This window comes from Cavia porcellus, unplaced genomic scaffold (genome assembly GCF_034190915.1).
Source record: "Cavia porcellus strain 051 isolate PalLab524CR breed Dunkin Hartley unplaced genomic scaffold, mCavPor4.1 scaffold_50, whole genome shotgun sequence".
NCBI lineage: Eukaryota > Metazoa > Chordata > Mammalia > Rodentia > Caviidae > Cavia > Cavia porcellus.
The window spans coordinates 2,218,734-2,240,828 of NW_026947533.1; the positions used below are offsets into that span (position 1 = coordinate 2,218,734).

At 36.5% G+C, this 22,095-nt stretch overlaps 1 pseudogene; it reads right to left on the minus strand.

The window, feature by feature from the left end:
- LOC100723307 (olfactory receptor 9G19-like) overlaps nucleotides 1-15,339 on the minus strand; it is an 89,091-nt pseudogene extending 73,752 nt beyond the window's left edge.
- Between the last annotated feature and the right edge of the window lie 6,756 nt (nucleotides 15,340-22,095).

Genomic DNA, 22,095 nt, shown 5'->3' on the forward strand with positions numbered 1-22,095 from the left:
CCCTCAAAATTACAAATTGACTGGGGCCCAAACAAACCCTCCAGAGTACTTACTTTCAAATGTTCAGAAATGAGTCTGGGGTCTTGCTCCCATCCAGGGCAAGCCCCCAAATGTAATAACTCGGACCCTGGTATAAAATCCAAGGAAGCAAGAGACTGAAATTTGGGAATCAAAGGCTTTATTTTCAGGCCTGGTGATGAGTCTCTGGAAGCCAATTTGGAGACTGCGTGCCAGAGACTGAAGGGAGGACTTTAAAAAGAGGCTGGAGGAAAAGGGTGGGGGAGAAACAAAGAAGCCTGCAGAGCCATCAAACTTGTTGACCCGAATCTGGAAACTGTATAGCAGTCCACTTAGTTCTGACAACCTTGGGAGCCTTTGGCACCTTTTGAGTTACACCCATCTTGCAGATAAGAATTATCTGCAATAACATTTGAAGAAGAAAGTAGAAAGCTAATAATCTCAGGACAGCTCATTAACACAAACAGGTGGGAAGGGGTTGAAAGTTACAAGAAACTGAAACTTAAGCCTTCACAAGGATTTGGAACTTAACCCTTTTGGTGCATTAGGGTTAAGCCACAACATTTTCCTGTAATTTCTCTGAAGCTAAGGCACATTTTATGACAGACCACTACTGGGTCAGGAAGAGGCCACCAGAAACCCAAAATCTTTATGGCCTAGCCTAGATAGACAGGTAAGGGGAGAGGGAGGCAATAAGGTGCCATGCAGAACAGAAAACGGCAGTTATGTTTTTCTTTCTTTCTGGGGAGGGGGATCAAGGTCAGGTAAAGGGTTATGCTAATAAGCAAATCTCCCTGCACACAAGCAAGTTACTTCAAACAAGTGTAAATTAGAGGGTCATCCTAGTTTTCTTTAGCTCTTTAGCAGAGAATAGAGGTGCCTAAGAGTGATTAACAACCCTTGTTAGCTTGTTTTAGCACAACTTCTGTAGTTTGTAGAGGGCAACAATGGTTAACATATCAATTAGGTAAGGTTTTACAATTCTTTACAGAGAAGAACATTGTTTAACAAATCAATTAGGTCATCCAAAGACATAAGAAGGAAAAAACAAACAATAAGCCCCGTTACAGGTTTTGTTATAATACACATACAAGGAAGCTATTTTCTTAGAGTACAACATGAATAGCAGTTTGTGCTCTATAATGTTGATCTCACCTCTTCAAGGAAACTCTCATTGAAGGCCTTTATGCCTGCATTTAAGTGCTGCTTCTGTTTTCTGAAAGTAAACTGATCTGTAATTTTGGTTATGGTGTCTACAATTTATTAAGGATATGACTCAAAATATTTCTTGTTAATGGTTTACCACCAGCCTTGGAGGAAGACACATAGCAAAACTTCTTAATTTTTGTTTTGTCATTCAAACTGAGGGATGTACCTGAAAGAGTTTTGCCCTAGAATGAGTTACAGGACCTCCTGGTGGTAGTTCAAAATGGTGGAAGGCCCATTCAGGGATGCTAACCATATGGCCACTCCCTCTTTTTCCCTGATTACAACTTCCTCATTCCTTTCCCAGGGGCCTGAGGAAAATTCCAATCAGCTTCCCACATGTGGAGCTGCAGGGAGTGGGAGAAATGTCTGTTCCAATTTCCACATCCAGGTAAAAGTCACATATACCCCTAACCCCATAGTCAGTCAAAAAAAATCCCTTGGTTTTTTTGGGCTCCTCCTCACATTCCTTAAATAGAAAAGCCACTTTTACTTTTTCTAATATTCTGCTTCTCTATTGCAACGGAAAATATTAACAATACTGATTCTTGTCTATGCATGTAGCTAATTTACCTTCTCAGTAATTCATATGATCAATGCCAAGAATATCCAATTGAAATTAATGTAGTGGGCTGTTGCTTCACTCCATCAGTGTCAATGCAGTGAGATTTATCCTAAGGTAAAAATAAATCTTCATATAAACTTCAGTGCAGAAAAAGCATCAAAATATAAACAGGGTCCTACAGGCATACAGACTTCTTTCAATAACATAATGAAGCCTTCTAGAAAAAGGAAAAAATACACAGTTTATGTATCTTAAAATTGTTGAAGCAGCCAGTAATGTGGAAATTGTTCTGACAATTTTAGGTGAACCTTCACTTTTATATGAGGTAACGTATGCCATGGCAATATCTAGTTCTTGCTAAATTATACACTCAAACTAAGTATTTTACACTTATAATGACTGATGTATACAACTTTATACATTGCCAGGAATACAACCACTGTGAGTTGTATTGATCACTTAAAACTGCAAGAAAAGTGAAAATCATTCAGACAGATCATAAAGACATTTATGTTAATTTGGCTCGTGTTAATGATACAGGGAAATGAAACTCCTGACCTACTATATGTCTGGTATGAGTTTGTGTTCTCTAAAATAGAAGAATAAAGTTCAGGAATGATGGAGTTTAAGAATGGATTATATTTATCGAGAGAAAGAAAGCTTCTGTCTGAGAGACAGAAGGGGTCCTGAGTGGGTTGCCAAAGACTCTGTATTTTGAAGAACATTTATAGAGTAAACACGGGAGGCTAAATGGGTCAAAAGAGGGGAAAAATGGGAATTTGCAAAGTGAGCATAAGGCGGGATAGAACTGTGTTCAACCAATAAGGTCAATTGCTCAGGTAAAATTGATTCAGTTAGGAACAAATGGGGGACTATGTCACATAATAAGTGGGCTTGCTTAACAGCAGAGACTCTTCCTGTAGGGAGTTGGGATGATGACTCTTGACTTCTTCAGGGTGATATAGAATTATTTGGACTATTGGTCCTTAGCACTTGGTTGTATTTCTGTTGGCTTTTGTCTTGAGATTTGGCCCAGAGCAGGAGGTGATTGTCTCTTCCAAGGCTATAAGCAATCTGAATTTATCCTCTTGCTCCTTTGAGGTCCCAGCCCTGTTGTTACAGGCAGTTGACTTAGATAGAAATATATAGGCAGTGAGACAGGACTAGGTCCTAGAAGTGGCCAATGCAGAAGCCCAGATACCTTGCAACCATGGGGGAGATGGATACCTCCTGTTGTGGGTCAGGCCACAAGACAAAACATCAAGCAAATGCATCCCTATCCTAAGTGCTGAGCCAGTGCTGACAGACAGGCTTGGATTGGCTCTGACCTGGCTGCTGCCCCAGTCTCAGCCCCATTGCTGGTCTCATTGTTCTGTTGCCCCCTGCATCATAGAAGCTTTTTTTTTCTAGAAAATATCTGGTGGGTCCTAGCACAAGGAATCCAAAGGGAATTTATAATTATCTCTTAACTGTAGCTGTTAAACATCCAGAAGATTAATACTATACAGTGCAAGGACAAGCAGTAAACTTAATATAGAACATTAAATGGAACTGTTATTTTCTATTAACCATGGGTGTTTTAACATTTGAGCACTGAAGAAATGTGTGACATATTTTGGACTGCTCACTATTACATTACATAAATTTGTGTTAAAAAATATTATTTGACTGGTGACCATGTATTGTTCTGATCTAAATCACCAGGCTGGAACACAAGAAAAAGGCATAAGACATCTAGATATGAAAGAAAACATTTGTCATCATAAACAATCACAATTTTATATTTGAAGGCATGAATATACCATGAGATCAGCAAAATGAATTGTCTTAGTAATATGAACTTTACTTGAGCTTTCTCCCATAAGGCTATAAGGTGTATTTGCACCTCCAATCAGTGAAGCTGACCTGGTTAAAGTTACCTGGTTATTCATGTGTAAATACCATATAGTCTCCCTAGTGTGAGAAATGGTAAGAGTACATAAGAGTTTGTGGTAATCCTGCTTCCCCATTACATTGCTTTGGAGCCTTATAATATTCCCATTCATTACTCAGAATGGTTTCATCCTGGGTTGTTTGATTTTATTATCTATGATTATTTGAATAGCTATTTTGAAGAAAACAAAACATTCTAATAGTCAGTGCTGATTTAATATCATCTTGTTTTGAAGTGCAAACATGCTTTTAGTCTTCTGTTTCCATTGGTTCTATTTTGTTGCATCATATTGGATTGTATTTTGTGTGATAGTATAAACAAATAGTTTTATGGACAATGAGATAATATAGTGACCATTGTTCATTTTGTGTTATTTGGTTCTGAATAATCTGTAATAATTTCATGCTCTTTAATGGTTTTATAATATTTTGTTATGTTTGATACTATTGTGTATGAAGATATACTCAACTACTTCGAGGAAAGAGACACTATGGTAGCTACTGATATGTCAGGTTGTATTGTGTTGAAATACTGTATTGATTAAACTGTTGTGCTCCAATCATGTTTGTTAGGTGCTCTTTTACTTTAATCTCTTTAAAATTAAAAAAAAAATTTAAAAAAGTTACCAGGTGCCACTTTCTTGTCTATCAATTAAAGTGCTGTCTGATTTTGCCTCACACCAATGGATTTTGTTTAACCACTTTTAGCATCATTTTGACCAGCTGGCAACTTAGGTGGAAGCATGTCTTTTAAATCTGTTACCCAAATAAACCTTTATTACATGATCTGAAAATATAAATGTTGAGGAAAAAGTTGTCGAGCTCAAATAAAAAGAAAAAGCTGCTAACAAAGCAGACAATTGGACAAATGGATAACAGATATATATGAACTGACAATCATCTTATAAAATTAGAATGCCCTCAAATATATTTGGCCAACTTGAACTATAATAGAGTGAACCTTCTTATAGATCAATTAATAGAGATCTCATGAAAAAAGAATACCAGAAAAGGACCCTAATTGATGGTTAACCTGAGGTAGCTCAGAAAGTTAAAAAGAAGGAACACAAATATTAGTTAATCTTTTAGGTCCAGCCTGTTCCCAAAGCAGCAGTAGAGATGAGCCCAGCAGGTGGATGTGCGTAATCAACATGGTTGCTGGCAACCATGTGGCCTTCCAGAAGGCTGCAATGCCTGAGACCCAGTATGGTGGGCAGGCAGAGAAAATGGCGATACAGGGGAAAGAGAAAAAGAACCCTCAGACAGGGCAGACAGCAAGAGGAGGGGGACTGAGAAGTCAGAGCCTGGTGAGAAATTCTAGGGGGAGGATTAGAGACCCTAGGGGAAGGATTGGAGATCCTAGGGGGAGGATTGGAGACCCTTGGGAGTGAAGGAGGAGGAGCAGATGATGCAGGGGGTATAGAAACCTTTGGCTGAGAAAGCTGCACGATTTGGTATGAGAGATATGGGGAGAAGCTGCAAAGACAGAAGCTGCATCATAAGTGAGGGGAACGGAGAAATCCTGGTGGAGCAGAGTGAGCCAGGAGTACTTGGGCCATCACAGAAGACAGAGTGAGAGAAAACCACGTCCTTAAAGTGAAGAAGGCCTAAAGATGAAGGGTTTTTGTCAACCTGTCACCATTGTGACAAAAGCATAAATAAAAGATCAACTTTTTGGTTGTTGTAGCCTTTTAGAGGCCAAAAGCACCAAGGTTATGAACCAGGCACCACAGAGGTGTGTTTTGTGGAGGACAGGAAGTGGTCCCCATGACTGAATTATAAGGGAGCTGAGAGAATAATTTCACCTCAGGAACTAAGAGCTGTAGCTCCCCCAAGGAACGTGGAAGCTGTGCTCAGTCACACACAACATAAGAGATCATAATCTATTTTGAAAGTGTGACAGGCAAAGTCCCAGCACCCATTCTTCTTGGCAGGTAACCATGAGAGCAGGGCGGGATCTCAGCACACAAAAATCTCAGTGTTACCTCTAACCATGTGGCCTAAGGAGTGTGGAAACTAGTAACCCCAAGCTGGCTAATGAACAGAAACAAACAACAACAACAACAACAACAAAAAAACCCAGATGGTGTCTCATCCATGTTCAGTGAGTAAGGCTGCAGTTGTATGCAGATTAGCAGTGGCAAGCAAACTGTCCCAGAGGAAGAAAGAGGTGGTTTTAAGGCAGAGGAACTCAAAATGGGAGGGATTCCCAGGAACCACTCAATCTGCCTTAGTGGTCAGGGAACCAAATGATAGGATTTTTGGCGTGGTAAAAGAGAGAATACAAAGTAAAAATGTCATGTGCGGGCATACATATAGTTTTCCATTGAGGTGGTACTTAAAAGTGGCATTGCTGATGTGCAAGTAGCTGATTGGGACTCTTTTCATGCCACCGGTAAGTTGCATAGGAAAAGGGAAAGAATTGGAGAACTGTGGAGCTTCCAACAGGTTGGCGGGCCCACACTATCCCCAGAGGCCAGCCTGTTTGGGACTCCCGCACCTCGCCATCAGTGTGCAGAGGAGGGGCTGGGTGGATCTGGGGCACCTGCATCAGCCTCCCCGTGTGTCTGGAGGACTGTGGATATCTCAGCAAGCAGGGTAGGATCGCAGGTTCTAGAGGCACCTTGGCCTGTGGTGAGTGCTCAGTGCACTCTGCCCAAATCCCAGACTGTTCAGGACCCTCCCAGCTTCCAGGTGCAGTGAAGTGGAGAAGTGGGTTTGAGGCCTCTACATCCACCTCCACATCCCAGCTGCACTTGGAGAGCTGTGGAGCTTCCAACAGGCAGATGGGTGCACAGTGTCCCTGAGGCCCAGTTTATCTGGAATTGCAGAGTTCTGAACAGGCAGAGGAGGGCCATTGGTTCTGAAGGCCCAGTGGCTTGGGGTAAGGTGGTGCCAGAGTCTCAGTAGCTGCAAACATAGAAGGGGGTTTCCAACAGATCCTGAGGAAGCTTTCAAACAACACTTGAAACACAGAAATATAGGAAAATGACAAAACGAAAGACCAAATTACAACCTCAAACCTCCAGCCCATCTCAAGAAACCCTAGGAGCAATGTATATAGAAGAAAATATATGCCATTCACCTCAAATATCAGCCATTCACAATAGCTACTGAAATTAACAAGTAACTCCAGGAAGCTTTAAAGAAATTCAAACTCAAAATAATCTCCCAGGTAAAAGAAGAAATGATAAAAGAAATGAAAGTGATTCTGAATATATCTAAAGAAACACAGATAAAAAATTGGAGGAACTAAACAAAAAGATAGAATCCCTAGACGAGCAATATAAGAAACAAACAGAATACATAATGCAGATGCACAGAGATATACAGGAAATAAAAAACTCCACTGAAAGTTGTAAAAACCGCTTTAATGAAAGTGAAGATAGAATTTCAGACCTTGAAGACAGGATTGCAGCTAGTGAACAGGAAAGGAAAGATCTATTAAAAATAACAAGGAATCAGGAAACAACAATTCAATAACTGAAAGAAGATGAAAAGAAAAATAACATAAGAATGATAGGGATGAATGAAGAAGAAGGAGACAACATAAAGGACGTCAAGAGGGTATTTAGAGAAGTAATAGCTGAAAATTTCCCAAGCATGAGATCAGAAACCGATATCAGGATCAGTGAAGCATATAGGAATCCAAATGGTCATAGCCAAAATAAAACTACACCCAGACATATAATAATCACCATCCCAGAAATCCAACACAAGAATAGAATATTAAAATCTGTCAGAGAGAAAAGACAGATCACTTATAAAGGAAAACCTATCAGAATCATAGCAGACTTCTCAGCACAAACAATAAAGTCAAGAAGAGCATGGAGAGAAGTATTCCAGATCCTAAAGCAAAATGATTTCCAACCTAGACTGATGTATCCTGCAAAACTATCATTCAAAACTGATGGTGAAATACGATACTTCCATGACAAAGAACAGCTGAAGAACTTCATGAACACCAAACCAACCCTGCAAAAAATATTGAAAGACAGTTTAGATACACAAAGGAAAAAACCACTAAGCAAAGCAGATAATTAAACAGAACAGAAACATAAAGATGCAACAGCAGAGAGTTAATATGTGAACAATAAACCAGCATTTGACAGTAATAATCATTAATGTAAATGGTCTCAATGCACCAATCAAAAAAACAGACTAGCAGAATGGATCAAGAAACAAAATCCAACCATATGCTGTTTACAGGAAACCCATCTAACCCAGAAGGATACTCACAGACTGAAAGTGAAAGGATGGAAAACAATACTTCATGCAGCAGGAATCCAAAAAAAGGCAAGAGTAGCCATTCTGTTTGCAGACAATGTGAACTTTAAACCAACAATGACCATAAAGGACAAAGAAGGTCACTACATACTCGTAAGGGGAAAACTTCAAGAGGAAGAGATACTATCTTAAATATACATGCACCAAACTCCAGAGCATCCAGTTATATAAAACAACTATTAACAGAAATGAAAACTCAAATTATCAATAACACAATTGTAACAGGAGACCTTAATACGCCATTGATACCAAGGGACAGATCAACCAGACAGAAAATGAGCAAAGAAATAACAGAACTGAATCACACCTGCGAACAAATGGATTTGATAGACATATACAGAATGTTCCACCGAACAACATCAGAATACACATTCTTCTCAGCAGTACATGGATCATTTTCTAAAATAGGCCATATATTAGCTCACAGAACATATTGAAATAAATGCAAAAGTGTTGAAATCATCCCTTGCATGTTATCGGATCATAGCACTCTGAAATTAGAAATTAATGATAAAAGATACTGCAAAAATCCTGCAAAACGTGGAAACTGAATAACACACTCTTGAGTAATCAGTGGGTCACAGAAGAAATTAAAGAAGAAATTAAACAATACCTAAAAGAAAATAAAAATGCAGATACAACTTACCGGAATTTGTGGGATGCAATGAAAGCCGGCCTGAGAGGAAAATTTATTGCACTGAATTCCCACATCAGGAATACAGAACGAATACAAATAAATAACTTGATGCTGCACCTCAAATAGCTAGAAAAAGAAGAGCAAGTCAAGCCCAATGCCAAAAGAAGAGAGGAAATTATAAAAATCAGAGCAGAAATCAATGCAATAGAGACTAAGAAAAAATCCAAAGAATCAACAAATCAAAGATTTGGTTCTTTGAAAGAATAAATAAAATCAATAAGCCCCTAGCCAACCTTATCAAAAAAGGGAAGAAAAAGCTCAAATTCATGCAATAAGAAATGAAAAAGGTGAAATCACTACAGCCCCAATAGAAATACGGAAGATCATCAACACCTATTTCGAAAACCTCTACTCTCAAAAGTTTGATAACACAGAAGAAATAGACAGATTCTTAGAAACATGTGAAGTACCAAAGCTAGATGAAGAGGATGTAAAACTGTTGAATAACCCAATCTCTGTTAATGAAATTGAAAATTTAATTAACTCCTTACCTACAAAGAAGAGCCCAGGCTCAGACGGATTGACTGCAGAATTCTACAAGAAATACAAAGGAGATCTAATGCCGACACTCTTCAAACTATTCAATGAAATTGAAAGGGAAGCAATCCTTCCTAAGTCATTCCTGGAAGCAAATATTACTCTAGTACCAAAACCTGAGAAAGACCCAACTAAAAAAGAGAACTATAGACCGATCTCCCTAATGAACACAGATGCAAAAATCCTCAATAAAATATTGGCAAATAGGATGCAGCAAATCATCAAGAAGATTATACACCATGACCAAGTGGGATTCATTCCAGGAACGCAAGGATGGTTCAACATATGTAAATCAATAAATGTAATCCACCATATCAATAAAGCCAAAAATAAGAATCACATGATCATTTCTATAGATGCAGAAAAAGCCTTCGATAAGGTCCAACATGTATTCATGATAAGAAGTTTACAGAAAATTGGAATAGATGGTCTTTACCTCAATATAATAAAGGCCATTTATGACAAACCAACAGCCAGCATCATACTAAATGGCCAAAAATTGAAAGCCTTTACTTTAAAGTCAGGCACAAGTCAAGGATGTCCTTTATCCCCACTCCTGTTTAATATAGTACTGGAAGTACTAGCCAGAGCAATTAGGCAAGAGAGAGAAATAAACGGGGTAAAGACAGGAAAAGAAGAAGTTAAATTATCATTGTTTGCAGATGACATGATACTCTACATAGAAGTCCCCCTAAACTCCAATGAAAGACTCTTAGATACAATAAATAAATTCAGTAATGTGGCTAGATACAAAATCAATACTCAGAAATCAATAGCATTCTTATACACGAACATCAAAATCACAGAGAGGGAAATAAGAGAAACTGGACTATTCACATTAGCAAGCAAAAAAATGAAATATTTAGGAATTACTCTTACAAGAGAAGTGAAAGACTTATACAGTGAAAATTATAATACACTGAAAAAGGAAATTGAAGATGATCTCAGAAAATGGAAAGACATCCCTTGCTCATGGATAGGAAGAACAAACATCGTGAAAATGGCCATTCTCCCAAAACTGTTATACAGATTCAATGCAATCCCAATAGAAATACCATCAACATACCTTATAGATCTAGAGAAATCACTCCTAAATTTCATCTGGAACCAGAAGAGACCCAGAATAGCAAAGGCAATTCTAAGCAGCAAAGACAAAGCAGGAGGCATCACAATCCCTGACTTGATGTTATACCACAAAGCAATAGTAGTAAAATCAACATGGTATTGGAATCAAAACAGAGCTGAAGATCAATGGAATAGATTAGAAGATAGAACCACAACTACAAACACACTCAACCACCTTATCTTTGATAAAGGAGCCAAGCAGGTTCACTGGAAGAATGACAGTCTCTTTAATAAATGGTGCTGGAAAAACTGGCTTTCCATTTGCTGAACACTAAAGGTAGACCCATGTTTGTCACCATGTACTAAATTAAAATCTAAATGGGTCAAAGTTCTGAATATTAAAACAGAAACACTAAATCTATTGGAAGACAAATTGGGTAGAAACCTTGGAGACGTAGGGGTAGGTAGAGAATTCATGAACAGGACTCAAACCGCACAGGAAATACTTCCCAGAATCAATAACTGGGACCACTTCTTATTAAAAAGTTTCTGCATGTCAAAAGAAATCTCCAGCATAGTGAAAAGAAAACCCACAAACTGGGAAAAGATTTTAGTGAACTCTCTCTCAGACAAGGGACTCTTGTCTGTTGGGAGCCGCAGCCCCGAGCCCGGTCGCCTTACTCGGCGGACGTGCGGCCTGTAGTAAAGAGTGAAGCCTGAGGTAGATTACCCCTCCCATCGAATATGTTAGTTTCCTGCTTACCGCGTAAACAACCCGCTCAACAATATAGTCTGCCTGGCAACTGATGATGTTAGCCAATCAGCTTGCCTTGCTTACTTTAACATGATTGGACACTGTACCCGTATATATACCGGTGCCACCCCTGGGAGGAAGTAGAAGCCAGGTAGAAGCCCGGAAGTAGAGGAGCCGCGGAGAGCGGACCGATAGAGGCTTCGGAGTGAAGCCCAAAAGGAGCCGCGGGGAGCGGACCAAAGGAGGCTTCAGCTGGGAGAACCCAGGGCAGGCTGTACGGAGAAGGAAAATAAAAAGAAAAGGTTGTCCACTCCCAGACTTTGTCGTGTGTCCTTCCTGCCGGCCGGGAGCGGACATCGACACTTGTCTAAAACATATAAACCTCCAAAATTCAAAGATCCAATCCAAAAATGGGCATTTGAGATGAATACGCAATTCTAAGATGAAGAAATGCAAATGGCAAATAAATACATGAAAAAATGCTCATCATCATTGGTCACTAGAGAAATGCAAATTAAAACCACACTGAGATACCATCTCACTCCTGAAAGAATGGCCAGGATCAAGAAAACCAACAGAAACAAATGCTGAAGAGGCTGTGGGTACAAAGGAACTCTCCTGCACTGTTGGTGGGAGTGTAGACTGGTACAACATTTGTGGAGGTCTATCTGGATATTTTTCAAAAAGTTGGGATTGGAAATCCCATTTATTCCAGCTATTCCACTTCTAGGCATATTCCCAGTAGAACTGAAAGCATCATACCACAGTGATATATGTGCACCTATGTTTATAGCAGCACAATTTGTAATCGCCCAATCTTGGAAACAACCCAAGTGTCCATCAACTGAGGAATGGATAAAAAAGTTGTGGTATTTCTATACAATGGAGCATTATTCAGCTATAAAGAAGGATCACATTGAGATATTTATCAATAAATGGGCACAGCGTGAGACCATACTCATAAGTGAAATAAATCAATCTCGTATGTGTGAATACCGAATAGTTTCCCTAATGTAAGTAATGATTCAAATATATAAAAATATGTGGTAATCATGATTCCCCATTATGTGGCCTTGAAGCCTTATAAAGTTTTCACTTATTAATTAGAAAGGCTTTATTCTGGGCTTCTTGATATGGAAATATTTGAAGCTATCATATATGAAGTTTTATCCAAATATTTCAAGGAAAAAGATAGACACTATGGTAACTACTATTAAGTCAGGTTATTTGGTGGTGAAGCACTAGGTTGCTGAAACAGTCATGCTTTGACCTCTATTGTTATATTGTTATGTCTTGTTTTATCTCAATCTCTCCCTTATTCTTTAAAAAAATATTTAGTTATTTCTTATGTTTGTTTTAATTAAGGGGAAAAATGTAAAAAAATAGGATATATAATAGTAACTCTTTTTGATTTCCTATTAACTTGTTTTGAAGTCCTGTAATACTCCCACGATCTTGTTTTGACTGATTAGACTCTGTTCCATTCTGTATGATAGTATCAAGTTTGAGGGTATAGGCAACTATTTGAAGGCAATAAGATTCACTAAGATGCCCATTCTGGTTTGACTATTGTCTCCTTTGGAAGTCCTTTAATGTTTACAATGCCTAAGTTTTATTGGTCTTGTTCTCTACTGTTTTATCCAACTTTATAATATCTAATGAGATAAACAATTCTTTTTAAGGAAACAAGAGACAACGTTGATAACCATTGTTGATAACCTTGTACTCTGTTCTACATCATGTGCTATGTCTATCCTTGGTTTTGACTGACAGCTTTGTTTTGCTGTATTTGACTTTATTTTCTCCCCCCCAAAAAAGTAATAAGAACTAAGGAGTAATAAATGTGTAAATTTTTTTGTAAGAAAGAGAGGGAAAAAAAGAGCTCTAAAGGATACAACTGCAAGTGTGTTTAGGGGTGTTAAATAGCTGACCATGTTAACGTTTTTGGTTGGATCATTGAACACAACTGTTTGCAGTCTTACTGTTTGAATGTCCACTTTGTATGCTTTGATACTGTGATTTGAGCAACTATCTCTAAGATGATAATATGTAATCTATTAACTGGTGATTTCTTACTTTTTTTTTTTTTAGTTCTGTATTACTTGTACCTTTACACTGCTTTGTTTTGCTCTTTTTCCTTTTAAATAAAATTTTAAAAAAAGAGAAGGGAAATTGACCTCAAGGTAAATGTCCCCTGGTTCCACCTCCAGTGCTGAAATACCCCATCTGGAACAAAATCTTCTCAATTTTTTTCTCTCAAAAAATATATTCTGCTCTTACCTCCATTGTGCTTAATTATTCATTCTTCAATTTTGGAAAACCTAAACTGATACATAGTAGGTCAGGAGTTTCATTCCCCTATATCACTGACTGCCTATATTTCTAACTAACTCATCTGCCTATAAATTTAAGAATCATTTATCAACTTTTCTTAGCATAATTGTAGCAAATAAAATGTACTTAATGGATATAGTGAAATATATGATTAAAATGAAAAACTAATTATCACAGTTTCTCTACCTAGCATCACCAAACATTTTCAGCTTTCAAGTATGTGGAAAAATAAAACCTAAAACAACTCTCAGCAAATACCCATAGTATAGAGGACAGTATAAAATTCACTGCATTTATCATGTTATCTGTAGATATTTTGTAGACCACAAAAGAAAAATTGAGCCATTGAATGAACAACTATCAATTTCAATAATTATGCTCATAGCATACATCGTTGAGCATTGTAGAAAATTATTTTTGGTTCCAGGGATTGAACACATGACCTTGTGCTTGCCTGGTTGGTACTTGTACCACTGAGCTCAATCCCCAGCCTGAACAACCTTAGATTCTAAATATGACTATTACCACTGTTTAATTTACCATTGACAGATTCAATTGAAATTTGTTCATCTACATCTTCACAAATGAAATTATTTGCTTTCCTTGCAGTTTAAATCACTTTTTTTAGGTACTTGGGATCAAACTCACAACTTGGCACTTGCCATGCAGGTACTTCTGTCTGTTGAGGTAAAACCCAGGGCCCTATTAAATAATATTTTATTAAACATATAATGCATTAACAGCATCAAGAAATAAAATAAAGGCATTTGCATGATACAACCAATAACAACCTTTTAAACCAAAACAACTCCAAAGTTAAGAAAAATTGATTTCAAATTATGGTTACTCATAAATCATGCCAAATTTTATAATTTCTGGAGATATTGATATATATATATCATGATGTGCTATTGGAGACAAGTTATGATGCTGTCAGTATAGCACAATCAGAAATTCACAGCAGTATGGTTTACATTTGGTACATGTGGGGAAACCTTGCTATCAAATAAAGATGTAATATAAACATAACAAGTAAAATTCTGATGGTTAGAAAAACAAAGGTTCACTTAAATGACAAATTTTGACTCCACTGAGAAACAAAATCAGGCAACATAATTTACATGGTATGATATCCAGTGATGTTAGGAAATCAGCAGATGTCTTGTCACAACTTGGAAAACACAACATTCATTAATGTACAAATTATGTGAAAAGAACACAACTTTGTCAAAAACACATACTTCAAGCCTCTACAAATGTATATCTTAATGCCAAATATTGCATCAACTTCATAAACATCATTTATGAAAGAGAAAATGAAGCATGTGCGTCAAAAGATTAAAGCAATGCCATGTTAAAATTACAATTCCCAAAAAAATAAGAGACTAGACTAATATCACTCTGAACAGTGAATAATAGTATTACTCAATTTTATATCATAATGCTACAGAATTAGCATTGGGTTTCTTAGTGTCACTTCGTCTTCAGAGTATTTGTTCATTACATTATGCATTATATTATTTGTTCCAATAAATAGGTTAGAAATTCTTCCCATGTGTGACTCTCTATCTGTATATCTATGCTTTCTGTGTTATGGGGGAAAACAGCTCAAAATAAGACAACAAAACAAATTCCTAGAAAATCATGATATGAAAGTGATATATAAGACCACAATATCAGGTGATATACAGTACTTACTATGCTTTCTCTTATAATTTTCAGTAGAATTGTCCACCTCATCAGGGACTATATAATTAAGCACAACATTATATAGCTATTTTTATAAAAACACAGCTTTGAAGACATTATAGGATGTGAAAGCAGTTAATAATCAAACCTGATGTAGAGCCCGTGGTTTCCTGCCAGGACCAGCAAGTTGGGCTGAGGCACACAATCCCATCCCAGTCTGGGGGAACTCCCTTCCTCACCTGGGGACCAGCCCATGGTTGCCCACCGGGACCAGTGATTTGGGACCAGCGAGTCAGAACCAGGGAGTTGGGCCAAGGCACAGAATCCTTTCCCAGTCTGGGGTAACTCTTCCTCACCTGGGGACCAGCCTGCGGATTCCTGCTGGGACCAGCTAGTGGGGCTGAGGTACAGATTCCAATTCCAGTAAGGGGGAACTCCTTACTTGCCAGCAAGTTTGGCCAAGGCATGGAATCCCGGGGGAACTCGCTCCCTCACTTGGAACAACACTTGAATCTTGAAAATACAGCAAAATGACAAAACGATAGTCCAAAATGCAATCTCAAACATCCATGCAATCCCAAAAAAGCCTAGGAGCTATGTGCATAGAAGAAAACACATTCCACATAACTGAAATACCTGAAATAATAGTAACTGAAATAAAGAAGCAACTTTGGGAAGCATTAAAGAAATTCAAACTAGAAATAATCTCATAGGTAAAAGAAGAAACGTTAAAAGAAATGAAGGATATTCTGAACATATCTAAAGAAGACACAGTTAAAAAATTGGAGGAACTAAACAAAAAGATAGAATCCCTGGATGAACTCTATAAGAAACAAACAGAATACATAAAGCAGATGCAAACTGATATACAGGAAATCAAAAACTCCATTGAAACTTGTAAAAACTGCCTCAATGAATGTGAAGATAGAATCTCAGACCTCGAAGACAAGATTGCAGCCAGTGAACAGGAAAGGAAAGATCTTTTAAAAATACCACAAGAAATCAGGAAATAACTATTCAACACCTGCAAGATGACGCAAAGCAGAACAACATAAGGTTGATAGGGATAAATGAAAAAGAAGGACAACATAAAGGATGTCAAGAGGATATTTAGAGAAGTAATAGCTGAAAATTTCCCAAACACGAGATTGGAAACTGATATCAAGATCAATGAAGCATATAGAACTCCAAATAGCCATAACCAAAATAAATCTACACCCAGACATATAACAATGACCATCACAGAAACTGAACAAAAGAATAGAATATTAAAGCTGTCAGAGAGAAGAGACAGATCACCTATAATGGAAAACCTATCAGAATCACAGTAGACTTCTCAGCACAAACAATAAAGTCAAGAAGAGCATGGAGTGAAGTATTTCAGATTGTAAAGGAAAATTATTTCCAAACTAGGCTGATGTACCCTGCAGAACTGTCCTTCAAAATTGATGGAGAAATAAGATACTTCCATGACAAAGAACAGCTGAAAAACTTCATGATCATCAAGCCAACCCTGCAAAGAATACTGAAAGACAGCCTAGATACATTTAGGAAAAAGCCATTAACAAAGCAGACAATTAAACAGAGCAGAAAGATAAAGTTGCAACAGCAGAAAGATAACATGTCAACAATAAACCAATATACAACAGTTCTAACCATTAATGTAAATGGTTTCAATGCACCAATTAAAAGAAACAGACTGGCAGAATAGATCAGGGAACAAAATGCATTGATATGCTGTCTCCAAGAACCCCATCTAATGCAAAAGGATATTCACAGACTAAAAGTCAGAGGATAGAAAACAATACTTCATGCAACAGGAACCCCACAAAAAGCAGGGGTAGCTATTCCATTAGCAGACAATATAAACTTCAAGCCAGTAATGATCAGAAGGGATACAGAAGGTCACTACACACTGGTTAGGGGAAAACTCCAAGAGGAAGAGACTGTTATCTTAAATATATATGCACCAAACTCCAGAGCACCCAGTTATATAAAACAAGTACTAACAGAAATGAAAAACCAAATTAGCAGTAACACAATTTTAACAGGAGACCTTAACACACCATTGATATCAATGGACAGATCAACCAGACAGAAAATCAACAAAGAAATAAAAGAACTGAATCGCACCTTTGAACAAATGGACTTAATAGACATATACTGAGTATTCCACCCAACAATAACAGAATACACATTCTTCTCAGCAGTACATGGATCATTCTTTAAAATAGACCATATATTAACTCATAGAACATATTTAAAATGCAAAAGTGTCAAAATTATTCCTTGCATGCTATTGGACCATAGCGCTATGAAATTAGAAATTAATAGTGAAAGATACTGCAAAAATCCCACAAACACATGGAAACTGAATAACACACTCTTGCATAATCAGTGCATCACAGAGGAAATTAAAGAAGAAATTAAACAATACCTACAAACAAATGGAAACACAAATGCAACTTACTGAAATCTGTGGGATGCAATGAAAGCTGTTCTCAGAGGAAAATTTATTGTACTGAGTTCCCACATTAGGAAAACAGAATGAATATAAATAAATAACCTGATGTCACACCTCAAACATCTAGAAAAAGAAGAGCAAGTCAAGCACAATGCCAAAAGAAGAGAAGAAATGATAAAAATCAGGGCATAAATCAATACAATAGAGACTAAAAAACAATTCAAAAAATCAACAAATCAAAGAGCTGGTTCTTTGAAAGAATAAATAAAATCGATAAACCCCTAGCTAACCTTATTTTAAAAAGGGAAGAAAAAGCTCAAAGTCATGCAATAAAGAATGAAAGAGGTGAAATTACTACAGACCCTAAAGAAATACAGAAGATCATCAACACCTATTTCAAAAACCTCTACTCTCAAAGGTTTGATAACACAGAGAAAATAGACAGATTCCTAGAAGCATACGAAGTACCAAAGCTAGGTAATGAAGATGTAAAACCACTGAATAAACCAATTTCTATTAATGAAATTGAAGATGAAATTAAATCTTTACCTACAAAGAAGAGCCCAGGCCCAGATGTATTCACTGCAGAATTCTACAAGAAATACAAAGAAGACCTAATGCCAACACTCCTCAAAATCTTCAATGAAATTGAAAGGGAAGCAATTCTTCCTAAATTGTTCCTAGAAGCAAATATTACTCTAGTACCAAAACCAGAGAAGGACCCAACTGAAAAAGAGAACTACAGACCAATCTCCTTAATGAACACAGATGCAAAAATCCTCAGTGAAATATTGGCAAACAGGATGCAGCAAATCAAAAAGATCATACACCACGACCAAGTGGGAATCATCCCAGGCATGCAGAGATGGTTTAATATATGTAAATCAATAAATGTAATAAACTATAGCAATAGAGCCAAAAGTAAGAATCACATGATCATTTCTACAGATGCAGAAAAAGCTTTTGATAAGGTTCAACATTCGTTTATGATAAGAACCTTACAGAAAATTGGAATAGATGGTCGTTACCTCAATATGCTTAGGGCTGCCTATGACAAATCGACAGTCAATATCATACTAAATGGCCAAAAATTGAAGACATTTACTTTAAAATCAGGGACAATACAAGGAGGTCCCTTATCACCACTCCTATTTAATATAGTACTGAATATACTGGCCAGAGCAAATAGACGAGAGAGAGAAATAAAATGCATATAGGAAAAGAAGAAGTTAAATTATCACTATTTGCAGATGCCATGATACTCTCCATAGAAGATCCCCAAAACTCCATTGAAAGACCCCTAGATAGAACACAGAAATTCAGTAATGTAGCTGGATACCGAATCAATATTCAAAAATCAATACATTCCTATACACTAACAGCAAAGTTACAGAGAGACAAATAAGAGAGATCACACCCTTCACACTAGCAACCAAAAAAATGAAATATTTAGGAATTACTCTCATGAAAGAAGTAAAAAACCTATACAGGGAAAATTATAACACCTTGAAAGATGAAACTGAAGATGATCTCAGAAAATGGAAAGACATCCCTTGCTCATGGATAGGAAGAATAAATATTGTGAAAATGGCCATTCTCCCAAAAATTTTATACAGATTCAATGCAATCCTGATAAAAAAATAAACATACTCATTAAGTGCAATGGTTTTAACCTGGGTTGTTCGATTTTAGTGTCAGTGATAGTATGAATAGCTATTCTGAAGAAAACAACACATCCTAAAAGCTAGTGATTTAATATCATCTTGTTTCGAAGTCCCATCAAGCAGTTGTACATCTGTTTCCACTGGTTTTAACATGTTGTATCTTACTATAGTTTACTATACGTGATAATATAAGCAAAATTTTTATAGGCAAAGAGATAATATAGAAACCATTTTTCATTTTCTATTAACTGGTTCTAAATACCCTGTAATTCTTTCATTCTCTTGAATGGCTTCACACTGTCTTGATATGCTTGATGCTACAGTATACAAAGTTATATTCAAATAATTCAAGGAATGAGGCACTATGGTGACTAATATTATGTTAGATTATTTGGGGGGTGAAACACAATGATGCTTAAATAGTTCGGTTCTGACCAGTGTTGTTCTATTACAATGTCCTCTTTTATCTGAATCTCCACTCTTTTTCAAAAATCGATCTATGTTTTCTTAATTTTTTTCAATTAAGGGAAAACTAAATTAAAAAATAGCGGGATATATTATAGTAACATTTTTGTTTTCTTATTAACCTGATTTGAACCCCACTATTGCTCTCCTCATCTTTTTCTGTCTGATTTTACTGAATTCTATATTGTTTGATAGTATCAAGTTTGAAGGTATAGGCAACCACTTTGAAGGCAATAAGATTTACTATAATGCCCATTATGGTTTGATTATTATCTTGTTTTGAAATACTGTAAGGTCTCCAGTGTAGGTTTTATTGGTCTTGTTCTGTACTGTTTTGATCAATTCTATTATACCTGATGAGATGGGCAACTCTTTTTAAAAATAGCAAGAGGCACACTCTTACCCATTTTTGATCACCTGATATTCTATTTTTGCATCATGTACTATGCCCATCCTTCTGTTCTAACCGAATCTTTTGTTTTTTAGTCATGTTAGGTTTTATTCTCTTCAAAAAAAGTAATTAGAACTGTGGCAGTAAAAAAACACAAAAAGTGTAATTGTTATTGTAAAAAAGAGAGGAAATGAAGGTGGTATAAGGGATATAACTGCATGTTTGAGTGTGTAGGATGGAAAGCCATATTACTGAGCTTTTGTTGGATCATTGAATGGAACTGTCTGCAATCTCACTGTATGAATGTCCACTTTATACGCTTTAATTCTATAATTTGGACAACTGATTCTAAGATGAAAATATGTAACCTATTAACCAGTGATTTCTTACTGTATTATTTTTCTTGAAATTCTGTATTATTTATACACTTTTAATGCTTTGTTTTTTATTTCCTTTCTTTTTTCTCTTTAAATAAAAAAATAATCAAACCTGGAACGGATATCTTTTATTAAATTATTTTTGGTACTGTAGATCAAACTCACGACCTCACACTTGCCAGGCAGGTTCTTAAGCCACTGAGCTAAATCCCCTGCTCCCCAAAGTACATATGTTACATCTTGTCATCTTCACAGTAGTTGCCTCTGCTCTTGGACTTGGTACAAGCAAGCATACCAAATGTGAATAAAATCAGTCAAGGCCAAATAACATTCAAACAAACCAGCTTCAAAGAAGATCAGTCATAGAAGACAATATAAGTAATACAGGGTTTCATTTTAAGTTAATAGGTAATTAAGGATAGTTACCATGTTATAACCTGCTATTTTTTGTATTATCTCTCTGTGCCCTCAAATCTAATGTGAGTAGACAGGCTGGAACAAAATATAATCAAACTAACCAGAGCAATAAGTCTACGGTAACTTTTAAATCCTGATACACTTTTAACAATGCCCTCTGCCTTCTTTTTTTTTAGGCAATTCCTCACCTTTCTCCTTCTCAGGATGCTATTTTTCACGGTTGAGAGTGATATTAGTCTATTCTCTTATGTTCAATTTCAGCATACACAAAGATAAAGACAGCTACTATGAAGAGAATGAGAGACATTGTGGTAGTTATTATCGACTTCCCCAAAATCAGTTTGAAGACTGAAAAAGCCTACATCATCCTGTAATTATTTGATTAGTTCTATAACCTTCAGTATATATTCAATGCATTCTAGATGGGAACAACTATTTGGAAGAAAACTAGAGACAGTAAGATAGACAGTGAACATCTCCAGTGGACTTGCTTTGAAATCTGTGTTTCCTTAACTTGTTTACTTATGAACTGTTCTGTTCTGTTTTGTCATGTTTAATCTTACCCTCTTTAAGAAATAAAACAAGTGTGAAGGACAGATAAGCATATTAATAAGTTTTTGTTTGATCATTGAGGTGAACTGTTCGCAGTGTCATTATTTGAATATCACTTTGTATGCTTTATTTTGTAACTTGAACAACTACTCCTAAGATGACAATATGTAACTAATCAACTAGTGATTTCTTATTGTTTATTTTTCTGAAATTCTGTATTATTTCTACACTTTTTTCTGTTTTATCTCTTTAAATAAACATTGCAATTTACCAAAAAACATAAAAATTCAATTTTAAAGACAAAATATTAAGTACATAGACACTATCCATACTTGAAAGTTAAAAGCCCATTTCAGTTTACCATGTTTAATTACAAGATGCCATGTTGAAGCACAAAGACATTTTAAAAAATCTAAAGAGGTACAAGTGGTTAACCGACAACCATACAACATGTGCACTCCAGTAGAGCTCCACCACAGATTTGTCATTTCTGGAAAATTTGTGAAGAAATATTCATATCAAACTTCTGTATTGGTTATTTCTTCAGGTCTCCTTGGGATTTTTAAAGTAAACTTAGATCTAAACTGTCTGAGGAGCGATGCTTTTTCTATGTATTTAACAACAAACATGGATTGCCATATTTCTCACATAGTTAATCCACATAGGATCTCTACCCAGTGA